We start from the raw sequence: 14,106 nt of genomic DNA, 5'->3' as shown, positions 1-14,106 counted from the left end.
CACGGGAAAAAAAATAAACCATACTAAGACCTGCTTAGTTAGTACGTAGAGGATATGGTCTTGTTTCATCCTCAAAACTAATGAAAAAGTAATACTTTAGTAAAATGATTGACAATTGGACAATCTTCTTTTCTTTATATTTAGGTTTGGTTTTGAAAGTCTGTTACACTTTTTTGGGACATCCTGTATAATTCAATTTTCCAAAATCATAAACACAAACTGTCTAGCCGGAAAATGAGGTTTTCCTGTCAAAACACACTAAATCCGGACCCCCTGTCTGATAAAACTATAACCATTAATTTATTACCTATATAGTAGGCGTTGACTGGACCCCCGGACAGTTGACAGCTGACGTATTCAAGCAACGTTGTCAACTCATGTGCGTGCCTCACACTGAATAGTGGTGTCGAGAATATCTTAATCTCCACATGTTTTTAGAATGTGTCTTTTATATAATTTCCTTTACCAGCCATAAACCTGGACGTGTTTGGAATCCATACGTACAGAGGTTTAAATTGAATGGATTCGTTTACACGTCAGTCTGTCATCTGTCGAATGGTTCGGGGACTCGTAGGACGAAAACAATTGTTCGGTTAATGGGTGCCCCGTTATAAGACGAGATTGGTCATCCCGAAGACGTCTCAATGGTACCGATAACAACGGGTTCGGACGGCCGTGACAAAAACAAGGCAGCCGAGTCGATCGCGGTACGCGTTCCACAGCGCCCCGATCATATTTTATCCTGCGGTGACGTTTGCCCCGATCATTTTTGAGAACTACATTCTGCTCGGTATGTCTTGTACGCGCATAATGACAATTTATATGTGTATCTCGCATCGGCAAAAACTCGCCCTGTTCTGGTTAGTGCGCTCCGAGACCGACAGAAGAAGTTATCGATTTAATTTGATGGGGACGATGAGAAGCCGTGCGTGGCCGTCATTCTAAGAGATTGCTCGCTCTTCGGCCGTTTTTTTTGTCTTTTTCTTCATCTCTTTCGTTCGATCGTCTTTCTTCCCAAAAAAAGCCAATCTCCGATTGCTTTCCTGTACGCAATTCATGGCAACACTGTTACAGCTCAAAACTTTGACAGTGCAGCGTCAACTGTCGTTCGTGCGTCTGTCTGTCAGTTAAATGAGCACCGAAAACGTTTTTAGAGTTTTTAGTGTGCAGATTAGGGTTTTAGACAATGTTGTCACGTCTACCGTTTTTAATCACGTTATTGCCATTATGTTGGTTGTGAAACTTTTTATATATTTTTTCAGTTTATTGAATAGGAAATTAAATAAGGATTCTAAAAATGCGCTTAAAACAGTCATTTTCTTACTCCAAGTTATTCTCTAAAACCACGTGATGTCTGTCACTAATGTCAGTTATTTTGACAATTGTCACTTCATAATTTAGCTAAATAGTCTTCTGAAATCACGTGATAACTGTCACTAACGTCAAAACTGTCAAACTGTTGCAAAGATCAGGGTTTAGGAACATTTTCTTGCAGTATTTGATATAAAACGTGTTTCTAATATTTTTGACAGTTATTTTGCCAATTGTCACGGGACCATCTTATTAAATAGTGTTCTACAATCACGTGACAACTGTCACTAATGTGAAAACTGTCAAATCATACTCAAAAGTTGCAAAAATCTGGGTTTAAAAACGTTTTCTTGCAGTATTTGATATTAAACGTGTCTCTGAGAATTACGACAGTTATTTTGCCAATTGTCACGTGACCGTTTAACTAAATAGCGTTCTGCAATCACGTGACAACTGTCACTAACGTCAAAACTTGGAAAAATCTGGTTTTAGAAATGTTTTCTTGCAGTATTTGATATAAAACGTTTTTCTGAGATTTTGGACAGTTATTTTGCCAACTGTCACGTGACCTTCTAGCTAAATAGTATTCTACGTGTTCTACAATCACGTGACAACTGTCACTAACGTCAAAACTGTCAAACTATGCTCAAAAGTTGCAAAAATCAGGATTTAAAAACGTTTTCTTGCAGTATTTGATATAAAACGTGTTTCTGAGAATTACGACAGTTATTTTGCCAATTGTCACGTGACCGTCTAGCTAAATAGTGTTCTACAATCACGTGACAACTGTCACTAACGTCAAAACTGTCAAACTGTGCTCAAAAGTTGCAAAAATCAGTCTTTAGAAACGGTCTCTTGCAGTATTCGATATAAAGAGCGTTTTTGAGATTTATGATTTTTGACAATGGTCACGTGACTGCCTAGCTAAATTATCCTTTAAAACCACGTGATATCTGTCACTAATGTCAAAACTTAAAAAACAATTATCGATAAAAAATTGAAAATTAACAAACATTTGTAATGGTCACGTGACTTTTTCCAATGTACACATATTGTTGCCTAAAATGGTTTAAAGTCAATTTTGCACGTCACGTAACATTTTGTAGTTTACAAGGTCACGTGACCACTTTTGTCCAAAGCACACTTCAAAAACAACAAGACTGTCACGTGACATTTGTCAAACTGCTTTTTTTTTCACCAATCACTGTGCTGCGAGCACGTGTTCGTTTTAAACCTGGGTAGGGTAAGCAGCGGAGTCACGTGATTTCACCTGCTGACTGAGAGTAATTAGAGTGACATTTCACTAAACTTTAGAGAAGTTTTCAATTTGTTTTAGAAGTACATTTTCAGTTGATTAGTGACAAACTAATAGGGCAATACGTCCTTCATAACTTGACAGTGACGTATGTTTCACACGAGACATTGAACTCAAACTGATACGTACCTGGACAGGGAATAATATTGTTGTCCGTTGAGGAAAAAACCGATCTGAAAGTTATATAAGCCGACTGTAAGAAAAAGGCAGAAATACCATTTTGGGCCAGTTCTGGGCCTGGTTGCATTATGCATTGGCTCGGGCAAAACAAAAACCAGCTCCCGAGAACAAAACCGCCATTGTTTTATCAAGGTGGAAGGCAAAAAGTCGGGATAAAGTTATTATTTGTCAAATTGCAGTGGAAAAAGCAACACTAATTAAGGGTGCCAGGACCAATTAGCGTCGTCTCTTTTCAACGAACCACACCTTAAATCAAACATGTTAATAAAAATGGAGTCATTTCACTTAATGTTGCATAAAACCGCTTATTTAATAAAACCGGGATTAACATAAAAAAAAAAACATGGGCAAACGAGTTCTCGTCGAGAGAGGACCGAAGAGAAGATCTTAACCGCAGATAGGATAAGTGTTTTGAATCTTCAATGCCTTATTCATGGCAGACCATAAATAAGGAAATGTCTTAATCTTTGGGAACGCAGTATATTTCGTTTTATGGCGAGATAAGTCACCTTAACCGAAGGGTAAAAAGTAAAAGACGGTAAAATGTTGATTTAGATTTTTCAGGTTGTTTTGCGGTGTCTTTTTAGGGAGCAATATAATTGCCCAATTAGTGAGCTGGCCTGAAACCCACGCCGGATGACAGTCCCCTTCAAAATAGAAAAATAATCCCAAATTATTACATTTAAGTTATATCATAACCTGCATTGCAATATTAAGAGCATCCACGCTGACGTCATCACGTCTCTCACAACGAATTGGGGGTGTGGTCAAAACATCACAGCATAGTAAGTTTCAAGAGTGTCACGTGACCACTGTCATATGTACGTCAAATATGGCAACACTGTTACACCAATCTATAAATGTGGATCTGGATTGGTTGACAAAATAAACCAAAATCGTCTGCCAATCAAAACCTTAGTTTCAACTGGATCAAACGGGCAACTTTGCAGTGGTGGTAGCAAACGCCCAGTTTATTGTTTAAGACGATTAGCAGATTCGACTCGTACCCAGACGCGCGTGATATTATCGACTCGGACAAGTCAATTAACGAGAGAACTTATCAAAGTTGGCTGCTCAACAGATCGTGAATTGATTGATTAGACTGGGGTCCCGTCTCTTATTATTGGCACACACACACATTATACTCGGATTATTGACCTTCTCTATTTATAATTTACAATAACGCGGCACTCGATTGCACGCTTCATACCCCATCACAATGTTATGTAAACTGACTGAACAACGATGTAGAGAAGAAGAAACGTCACAAAAATTACATTGTTGCCAATGTCAACAATGCAATTCATGGAGTGGATTTTGACAGTTGACACTTTAATGACAGATAGTCAGTCCGAATTTAGAAACAATCAAAACTACACTCATGGAGGTATTAAGTATTATTAAATGACTGTAAACTGAGTTTTGGTTTTTCAAGTGTCTTTATAGTTTAATAGCTTCATGGAGACGATTTCCACTATTGACACTTTAATGACATATCAAGCACGTGTTAAGTAGACAGTTTTGCCTTTAAAAAACTGTCAAAATATCACTCATGAAGGTATCAAAGGCTGTAAAATTAACTTTGATCTTCCAAGTGTCTTTTATAGTTTAATAGCTTCATGGAGACGATTTTGATTATTGGTACTTAAATGTCATGATGTCAGATAACAGTACTTGTCCTAATACGACACTAAAACGTCACAACTGTCAAAATTTTATCCATAGACACATAAAATGCATTTAATACACTTTGTACAAGGAGTTTTATAATTTTATTGTATTTTTCAGTGCAATATCAGCTTAGACTACAAGTTAAACAACCATAGACATATAAAATACATTTTATGTAATTTATAGGAATTTTATTGAAATTCAAGCTGGTTTTTTACAACTTTCTAGTATTATGGTAATTTTTAAACCATTCTAAACATTTTCTAGACGTATGCCAGCACTACAAGACTATTTAAAATGTTTCTGGCATAATCTAGCATTTAAATTAATTTGACAACTAGACTATCTGTCAAATAGTTCAGAAATGTACTTTAGAGGTGTAAAACTAATTAAGTTCTGTTTGAAGGGTGTTTTGACAGTTGACACTTCGCTAACAGACTAAATCCCAAATAGACAATTTTGACATAAAACCCAGCGAAAATCTACTCATGGAGGGGTAAAATACAATTAAAAGCATTTTTAAGTGTGTGCAGTATTTTAAGTGTGATTAACAGTTTAATACCTCTAGGAGGTTTTAACAGACTAACCCACATGTCAAATAGACAAGACAGAACAACAACCTAACCTAACGTCACTTTCTAAGACTTCTCAAGTTAAAGGTGGGCACTTGCTACCGAACATCAGAGTGCGTAGCTAGTGCCAGATTGACACCAGACTGAAGAGGTAATTGTCCTCTAGAGGTTACGGTTTATTCGAAAAACAGCTCATAGACTGATCTAGTCCATACTCGAGCTATAACCATACCAAGAGCACGACCTGAATAATTACTTGAGCGACTTGTAAAGCGTTTTAATTGATCCCGGACATAAAATGTCCATGTACGAGTCGTGATCGCTTATTTCGCGGAGCAAATAAATAAACAGGAAAAAAAAATGAAACACTCGGTATATATGTCGATGTCGGGAAACGTAGAAATGTAAATATGGCGAACACGACAAAGCTTAAAATATGATTTCGTGCCTCATGTGTGAATTTCGTCCGTTTACGGTCGCTCCGCTTGTTTATGTTGTGTTTGTTGTATTGTGTTCTCCGCGAGCGATCTCGCGTTTTACTCCGCTTGTTTTGACTCGGAATTCTCGAAATAGACCGGCTCTCATAAAGTCATAACTCTCCGGTGTCGCTTGTTGTTTCAATTGCCACGAACGGACGACAACAGCCAAGCTAGTACAAAAGAAGAACTGCGAACCTAACCCCAAAACCATGCATGACAGTTGATTAAATTTATATAAAAAGAAGAGGAGAAGATTCTTCTGTTACACTTTTGTTGGACTTTTGGGTGATAATTGCTAATTCACTTGAAGTTTCTTCACACAAACACTTGGATAGTTTTACTGGTCTAAAGAAACTCTCTCTCTATACGATGCAATTACTAATCTGATACAAATCAAGTTAGGTTATGTACAAACTACTGGAATGCCTGTTAAATGCAGTGTTGTCACTGTCAAACGTGTTTTCAACGTCAGCAACAGATTTTTTACAGTTTTGACGTTTGTGACAGTTGACACTGAAAATCACTTTCTGTCAAAACGCGATTTTTTTTTCTGTCAACGTGTTTTGAGCGCCAGCAACAGAAAACCGTCATTTGAACAAAATTTCGGTGCACTTTTTCATAAAATCTTGAATAACTCGCTTATTTAAAGCTTTTACTAGAAACACATCAGATGACCGTAGATACCTAATTAACGGGGCTATCACGTGACCGTAGCCGGACATCGCTAAGTCCTACCGTTTGGCCGCTAGAGGGAGTCAAAGTTGATCAACGTTTCGTGCATGTTTGCAGTTGAATTACTCGGGAAATTCTTCACGTAAACGGAAACTGCGAATTTTCCTGGAAACTTCATATTTTACGCAAGAGCTGACAACATTGTTATTTTGAAACTATTCAGCATTTCCTTCTGAGCTTCGTGAATCAAAGGATTGGTGCAAGAGATATTTGACAAAGAACAGAACAGTACAAATTAAAGCTGTTACATTTTGACAGCTCGTAATTTGGTTCCTAAGACACTTAGAACTGTCATTCAAACGTCAAAATGTAGCCCAAAACTTTCACTTTGTTTTGTCAGAAGAGAGTTTTTCCAAAAAAATCACTAATAACCGAGATATTTGACATGGAACAGAACAGTGCAACTGCACAACTTTTATTAAAGTTGTCACATTTTGACAGCTCGTAATTTGGTTCTTAAGACACTTATAACTGTCATTCAAACGTCAAAATGTAGCCCAAAACTTTCACTTTCATTTGTCAGAAGAGAGTTTTTCCAAAAAAAATCACTAATAACCGAGATATTTGACATGGAACAGAACAGTGCAAATTAAAGCTGTTACATTTTGGCAGCTCGTAATTTGGTTCCTAAGACACTTACAACTGTCATTCAAACGTCAAAATGTAGCCCAAATCTTTCACTTTGTTTTGTCAGGAGTGAGGTTTTTCCAAAAAAATCACTAATAACCGAGATATTTAACATGTAACAGAACAGTGCAACTGCACAAGTTTTATTAAAGCTGTTACATGTTGACAGCTCGTAATTTGGTTCCTAAGACAGATAGAACTGTCATTCAAACGTCAAAATGTAGCCCAAAAGTTTCACTTTCTCTTGCCAGGAGAGATTTTTTTTTAAAATTACTAATAACCGAGATATTGACAGGGAAATAGAGTAGGGCAAGTGAAAATGCAAAACTCTAATAATGTTATTATTATTTCAATAACTGTTTAAGAGAAACATTGTTGGTGTGAAAAGTGACATTTTTAAATTTGACAGCTGTCAAAAAAAATTAAAACAATTGATAGCACTACCAAACCGGAAAACTGAAAGAAGACTTCTCCCTGAATTGTTTGGGGGCGTTGCCAGCTTCTGCTTCTGAACTTAACCTCACTCGCCATTCTTCTTCCGTTCGGTCTTTTCTTAATGTTGTGGCGTTTGGTCAATGCGTCGTTTGTGTGACAGAAGAGAAATAAACAGAGCTGTAACACCCGCCGCGATCCGAAGGTACTAAAAATTCCGGTCCGAGGTTGTTAAACCTATAAAGCGCACTTTCAGCGCCGATAAATATTGCCGGGGCTTGTATTGTGGGTATACAACGGATGTGGTGCAATTTTCTCCGTTTTTTTTTCGTCTTAGCGACCAGAAATTTGAACATATTTATTATAGGCAACCATTAGCACAAAGCGGATGGTTCCCAGAAGTCAGGTCTGACATATTCTGACCTGAACGTCTCTCTATTCCCAGAAAGGGCGCTTAAAAGTGTTTTTACACGGTGACTATATAAATTTTTCGGCCCTTAGTTTTTGGTCGTTGAATTGATTTGTGGCGTAACTGGAGAGGACACATAATCAAGTAGTGCTGTCTCTCTCCCATTTTCCCATTTACACACAATGAAAGCGCTGCCAAAGGAAAACAAATGGCGGTCGGATATCGCGGCGTCAATCGATCTGTTCGAACACGGATCGATCGTTTGATCGGATCTTGGCCAGCTAATTGGACGAGAACCGCCAACGGCTTTACATGGACCTTCGGACTGTCTCCATTTAACGTTAAACAAGACTTCTAGTTTGAGGAAGATATTGCCTCATTTCGCTTTATGCAGGGACGGCCGTCGGTAAAACTGCCCAATCATTATCCACGAATAGACGCGGCCAATCTCTCTTTGATGTGGTTAAATGATCGCGCGATCGAGCGGCTCAGCGGGCGCCCTTTTTTCCGTCCGAGCCGCAAAACGGACCCGAACTGGACCCTAGCGAGTTGTTTGGCCGTCCACGATGGAATAATTAAGGGAATTCCGGCCGAGATTGATGCAATTGCTTTTTATGATGCACTCGGGCGCCATTGTTTTGACCAGAAAATTCACGCAAGACGACGCAGTCATCTTATGACTTTGATGCCCTCTAGCGGCCAAACGGTGCAACCAATCGACTCACCAAAGAATATTTTTAAATAGTTTAGAATCTCTGATATCTTTTCTATTCAATGACATTTTGACGTTACTTGTCAAATAAGCGAGTTATTCAAGGTTAAAGTAAACCGTGTCAAAATTGGTGATCTGGAAAACTGTGTTGACTTTGACGTCCTCTAGCGGCCAAACTAAGCAACCAATTAAGTCATGCAGGGATATTTTTGGAAAGCTCAGAATGTGTGCTAACTTTTCTGTTCAATGACATTTGGACGTTACTTGTCAAATAAGCGAGTTATTCGAGGTTAAACCGTGTCAAAATTGGTGATCTGTGTTAACTTTGACGTCCTCTAGTGGCCAAACGGTGCAACCAATTAAGTCATGCAGGGATATTTTTGGAAAGCTCAGAATCTGTACTAACTTTTCTGTTCAATGACATTTTGACGTTACTTGTCAAATAAGCGAGTTATTCAAGGTTAAAGTAAACCGTGTCAAAATTGCTGATCTAGAAAACTGTGTTGACTTTGACGTCCTCTAGCGGCCAAACTATGCAACCAATTAAGTCATGCAGGGATATTTTTGGAAAGCTCAGAATCTGTACTAACTTTTCTGTTCAATGACATTTTGACGTTACTTGTCAAATAAGCGAGTTATTCAAGGTTAAGGTAAACCGTGTCAAAATTGTTGATCTGGAAAACAGTGTTGACTTTGACGTCCTCTAGCGGCCAAACTGTGCAACCAATTAAGTCATGCAGGGATATTTTTGGAAAGCTCAGAATCTGTACTAACTTTTCTGTTCAATGACATTTTAACGTTACTTGTCAAATAAACGAGTTATTCAAAGTTAAAGTAAACCGTGTCAAAATTGGTGATCTGGAAAACTGTGTTGACTTTGACGTCCTCTAGAGGCCAAACGGTGCAACCAATTAAGTCATGCAGGGATATTTTTGGAAAGCTCAGAATGTGTACTAACTTTTCTGTTCAATGACATTTGGACGTTACTTGTCAAATAAGCGAGTTATTCGAGGTTAAACCGTGTCAAAATTGGTGATCTGTGTTAACTTTGACGTCCTCTAGTGGCCAAACTAAGCAACCAATTAAGTCATGCAGGGATATTTTTGGAAAGCTCAGAATCTGTACTAACTTTTCTGTTCAATGACATTTTGACGTTACTTGTCAAATAAGCGAGTTATTCAAGGTTAAGGTAAACCGTGTCAAAATTGGTGATCTGGAAAACTGTGTTGACTTTGACGTCCTCTAGAGGCCAAACGGTGCAACCAATTAAGTCATGCAGGGATATTTTTGGAAAGCTCAGAATCTGTACTAACTTTTCTGTTCAATGACATTTTGACGTTATTCGTCAAATAAGCGAGTTATTCAAGGTTAAAGTAAACCGTGTCAAAATTGCTAATCTGGAAAACTGTGTTGACTTTGACGTCCTCTAGCGGCCAAACTGTGCAACCAATTAAGTCATGCAGGGATATTTTTGGAAAGCTCAGGATCTGTACTAACTTTTCTGTTCAATGACATTTTGACGTTACTTGTCAAATAAGCGAGTTATTCAAGGTTAAAGCAAACCGTGTCAAAATTGTTGGTCTGTGTTGACTTATACGTGTTTTTAGTGTAGGCTAATTAGGGCAATATTTCCTGCATTTTTGATAGACATCCGTTGGTACTCAACAAAAGTGTAGGTAATAACATTGAAACGGTAATTTATTAGCTGTGGTGTCACTTTTGACATCTGTCATTGTGAAATGAGGTTAAAACCAAACAAAAAAAAATCATAGAATTGACACTGAACGTACATAGAAGGCAATTACAAAAAAAAAAAAAGAAGAGTTGACATAAATGACAGCGTTCTGACTGACCATTGAACAGACCGGGGTGCACACTTGGAGGGGCCATTATCGGGATCAACAACACTGAAATCTTCTGCGTTGCATAATGACCGTGGCGGGGCAAATTGCTCTCGGTTATGATAAAGTCATTATCCGAAAGAAGATTTCTTTGTTGCCGCGGTTCAAGAACGCTTCATCTCCGGTCGGAACCGTACCGGGTACCTTTAGAAAATTCCGCGGGTACTGCCAAATCATGCAACGCTACAACGATAGGCTTTGTGCCGTGTAATAATTAAATCACGTGTGTTAATTTGGGATTTTTAGCGTAGAAGCGAGAGGGGAAGATTGAGCAAACAAGGTCGAGAAAGGGTTGCGATTATAAGTGATGTTGTTATTAAAGTGGCTTGTCAAAACTACGCCGAGTGCCTCTCCCGAGGAGATAATTTAGATTTCTGAAGGCACCTGTGGATGATTAATTCTAATTTTTACTTAATTTATCATCCGATGAGTGACGGTTCCTTTCTCGGTAAATTGCTCGAAGGCCGTCGCTCTCCCGAGAGATTTTCGTTTAGTAATTCTTTTTAATCATCATGCTTGGGCCTCTCTGTATGTTTTCCTTTACGTTTAGAACGTGTCACGTGTTTCTGAGAAATGTGACAGTTATTTTGACAGTTGTCACGTGACTGTCTAGCTAAATATTGTCTTTGAACGGTTACTAAGGTCAAAACTGCAGAATTTTGCGTAGAATCTGGAAAAATCACAGTTTAACACAGTTTTCGAAAGGAGACATGTTATTGAAATTTATGACAGTTGTCACGTGACTGTCCAGCTTAATAGTGTTTTAAAATCCCGTGACATCTGTCACTAACGCCAAAACAGTCAAACTGTGGGCAAAAGTTGCAAAAGTCAAGATTTACAAAAGTTTTCTTGCAGTTTTCGATATAAAACGTCTTTCTGAGATTTATGACAGTTATTGTGACAGTGGTCACGTGATAATTTAGCGAAATACAGTTCTGAAATCACGTGACAACTGTCACTAAGGTCAAAACTGACAAACTGTGCTTAAAAGTTGCAAAAATTAGAGTTTAGAAAAGTTGTTTTGCAGTATTCGATATAAAACGAGCCAATAAGATTTATTACAAATATTTTGACAGTTTGTTGACAGAAAACCACGCGATTTCTGTCATTAATGTCAAAATTTGAATGGAATCTGCAAGAATGTGACAGTGGTCACGTGACAATTTAGCTAATTGGGATTCCAACATCAGGTGACATTTAAAAGAGTGTCAAAATTGTTGATCTGAAAAGTTCCGTTAACTTTGACACCCTCCGACGTCCAAACGGTGCAACCAATTAACCCAAGTGGGGACATCTTTGAAAAGCTCAGAATCTGTACTAACTTTTCTGTTCAATGACATTTTGACGTTACTTGTCAAATAAGCGAGTTATTCAAGGTTAAAGTAAACCGTGTCAAAATTGGTGATCTGGAAAACTGTGTTGAGTTTGACGTCCTCTAGTGGCCAAACGGTGCAACCAATTAAGTCATGGGGGGATATTTTTAGAAAGCCCACACTCTGCACTATCTTTTCACTTCAGTGACATTTTGACGTTAGCGGTCAAATAAACGTGTTATTGAATGTCAAAGTTGTTTTCAACGCCTTCTAGCGGCAAAACGATTTTTTAAATGAGAAAAGTGTTTTTACCTGAAAACTATATCAGTGATATGTAAATTCATTACCTGGATAGGTTATGCCGTAGAACTGTCATTTCTTCTTGTCTAAATTAGTGGCGTGTGCTAACCGCCAGGGGGATGAAAGGGGATGTCCAGTCACGTAAAAATAACAACAACTAATTGCTTGTTAAATTTTATAACTTAATTCGGGGCCAGTCCGTCGCTGAATTCGTGACAGTGGCGTTCGGTTCGTTCGCGTTTTCCGATCGTTCGCGATCGAGCAACCGCGCGCGCCACTGTTTCCATTGGAATGCAGCTCTATTATGGAATCAAGTTCCACAAACACACGCATTAACACGGCCGGACCGCTCTCCAATTTACATCTCAATATTTATCCTCTTTTACGAGCGGTAATCGTCCGGTCGTACCCGACCTACCTGCCCATGGGCTCATTATCGACCAACCGGCAGCATTACTGTTTATTTTCCTTCTGCACTGGCTGTTTTCGTGATTACGAATCATAACACTTTGGTCGAGTGTCAACTGGGTTTCTCACGGGGCCACTCGAAACGTCGTGGACAGAAGCCAGACCGTACCAAAAAAAAGAAGAAGAATTTTTGTGGTCAGCAACCGGGAACGCTTATTTTGACTGACATTTCTTCTGTCAAATATTAGAGGTAATAAAGGGAATCAAAAACGACTTTTTTCCGGGTAATCTGACTTGGTAAATCGACACCTTTGCTTGCTAATCGGTTGGAAAACTTTTGCAACCGCACTATCGAATTACTTCGGTAACCTTACACCTAAAAGGTATTTAGCAGGTCCAGTAGACGAATTAGTCATTTTTTTCAACCACTCAAAAATGAATAATTTACGAGTTGTTGTCAATGTTGCCAGGGTACCGTTTTTGTTGTTCTTCTACCGTTTTCCTGTTTTGATAAGGAATCTAAAACTGCGCTTAAAACTTTAAAGTCATTTTCTTACTCTTAACTGTCACTAACGTCAAAACTGTCAGACCATGCTCAAAAGTTATTTTGCCAATTGTCACGTGACCGTCTAGCTAAACAGTATTATACAATCACGTGACAAGTGTCACTAACGTCAAAACTGTCAAACTGTGCTCAAAAGTTGCAAAAATCAGTGTTTCTGAGATTTATGAAAGAATCTTTTCTAGCGTTCAGTCTTTGACACCCCTTTTCTCCCGGACTGTACCAAATTTTGTAGTATTTTTTCAGGTTGTTGGATAGGAAATTTAATGAGGATTCCAAAAATGTGCTTAAATCGGTAATTTTCTTACTCCAAGTGGGTTTTACAGACGATTTTGTCCCTGACTGTCTTTTTTAACTCTGTTTCTGGCAGTTCAGTCTTTGACACCACTTTGCTCCCTGACTGTACCAAATTTTGTATTGTTTTTTTGGGTTATTGGATAGGAAATTTAATGAGGATTCCAAAAATGTGCTTAAAACTTTCATTTTCTCACTCCAAGTGAGTTTTACAGTCGATTTTATCCCTGACTGTTTTTGTAAACTATCCTTGTAGCGTTCAGTTTTTGCCTCCACTTTTCTCCGTGACTGTACCAAATTTTGTAGTATTTTTTCAGGTTGTTGGATAGGAAATTTAATGAGGATTCCAAAAATGTGCTTAAAACTTTCATTTTCTCACTCCAAGTGAGTTTTACAGTCGATTTTATCCCTGACTGTTTTTGTAAACTATCCTTGTAGCGTTCAGTTTTTGCCTCCACTTTTCTCCGTGACTGTACTAAATTTTATAGTGTTTTTTCAGGTTGTTGGATAGGAAATTTAATGAGGATTCCAAAAATGTGCTTAAAACTTTCATTTTCTCACTCCAAGTGAGTTTTACAGGCGATTTTATCCCTGACTGTTTTTTTAAACTGTCTTTCTAGCGTTCAGTCTTTGACACCACTTTTCTCCCTGACTGTACTAAACTTTGTAATGTTTTCTCAGGTTATTGGATAGGAAATTTAATGAGGATTCCAAAAATGTGCTTAAAACTGTCACTTTTCCACTACAAGTGTGTTTTAGAGGCGATTTTGTCCTTGACTGTCCTTTCAAACTGTGTTTCTGTCAAATCAAAATTTGACTTCGTTTTTCTACCTGACTGTCCTCGATTTTTTAATGTTTTTCAAGGTTATTGGATAGGAAATTTGTTGA

The 14,106-nt window shown here is 38.1% G+C and overlaps 2 protein-coding genes across 3 annotated transcripts in view; one reads left to right on the top strand and one right to left on the bottom strand.

Moving 5' to 3' along the window:
• aspr (asperous) overlaps positions 1-7,758 on the bottom strand; it is a 55,808-nt gene extending 48,050 nt beyond the window's left edge. For both annotated transcript variants that reach the window (XM_081991879.1, XM_081991883.1), the window contains exon 1: positions 7,749-7,758. The gene's annotated coding sequence lies outside the window, so the exon portion shown is untranslated. The remainder of the gene's footprint in view (positions 1-7,748) is intronic.
• Positions 1-14,106, top strand: part of ci (transcriptional activator cubitus interruptus) — a 55,983-nt gene that overhangs the window by 18,897 nt on the left and 22,980 nt on the right. The window lies entirely within an intron of this gene.

Source organism: Ips typographus, linkage group LG13 (assembly GCF_016097725.1).
Source record: "Ips typographus isolate SLU linkage group LG13, UJ_Ityp_2.0, whole genome shotgun sequence".
Classification (NCBI taxonomy): Eukaryota; Metazoa; Arthropoda; class Insecta; order Coleoptera; family Curculionidae; genus Ips; species Ips typographus.
Note: the sequence above shows the minus strand (reverse complement) of the source record. Positions and strands in the feature narration are given on the sequence as shown.